This window comes from Lactuca virosa, chromosome 4 (assembly GCF_052849685.1).
Source record: "Lactuca virosa cultivar CGN04683 chromosome 4, Lactuca_virosa_CGN04683_v6, whole genome shotgun sequence".
NCBI lineage: Eukaryota > Viridiplantae > Streptophyta > Magnoliopsida > Asterales > Asteraceae > Lactuca > Lactuca virosa.
The window spans coordinates 327,379,188-327,380,109 of NC_136429.1; the positions used below are offsets into that span (position 1 = coordinate 327,379,188).

Sequence of the window (922 nt, forward strand, 5' to 3'; positions counted from 1 at the left end):
TCCTTCTATAACCCTTTTTTCCAGACCGCTCCACCGCCTGTTCTGTTTATCTGGTTTCCAGCGACTGTGAGGTTGGTGAACCGGACACCTAATTTTGGTTTTTAACATGCCCTTAACCAACGTCGTCGTCTGTTTCTCCTTCTCCAATTCCCCCGTGTTTCCCATATCGAGGGTTATAATTTCTTCTTGCTTTTTGTATTAGAGCTTTATGGTCCCCTCCGATACGTCGACCCCTTCGGTCATACCCGAGACGACCTCAATTGCACCGAAGACTTCTTTAGTTGTACCAGAGACGCCTGTGGTGGAGGCGTCAGTGTAAGTGCTTGGATAATCGGAAATCATTGGTGGAATTGTGATCTGTTGTGAACAAAATCGAAAAATTTCTTAGCCCTGTTGTTGTTGCTCTACAGATATGTCGAAATAGAAAAGAGATCGAGTAGGTAAATCACACAGACTTTGCTGCAATATCTTTTGGTTTTAGTGTTTATTCTGAACCAAATTCATCTCAATTTCTTTTGTTTTTTGGTTATTATAATGAATTTATATCATGTTGCAGTTTGAACAGGAGGAGGATTCTGATACAAATTTCATTGAAGCTTATTTTTTGGATAAAAAGACAGAAGAAGAGCGAAGCCGATCCTATTCCTGTTCCAGCCAATAAGGACGTATTGGTCAATACATGTAAGCCATCCCTTTGTGCTACTTTAAACTCAAATAATGATTTTGACTTCTATATCTTTAAGAATACATATGCGGTTTGAGATATATAATGATGATTCTGAACTTTTTTTTTTGTGGGAGTTTTGCCATTAATGGGTTGTAAGGGTAATCATTAACCACGTCAATATTGAAACTTTCAAAGATTACAATGGTATGACATTGTTTTAGCCTTTTAGGACACTTGAACTATAGATAAGATCAT

At 38.1% G+C, this 922-nt stretch overlaps 1 long non-coding RNA gene across 1 annotated transcript; it reads left to right on the forward strand.

Moving 5' to 3' along the window:
• Positions 1-257: 257 nt before the first annotated feature.
• LOC145109601 (uncharacterized) lies at positions 258-629 on the forward strand. The gene is made up of 3 exons (XR_013709095.1): positions 258-315; positions 411-440; positions 557-629. It is a non-coding gene; the product is annotated as an uncharacterized LOC145109601 (long non-coding RNA).
• Positions 630-922: the final 293 nt, after the last annotated feature.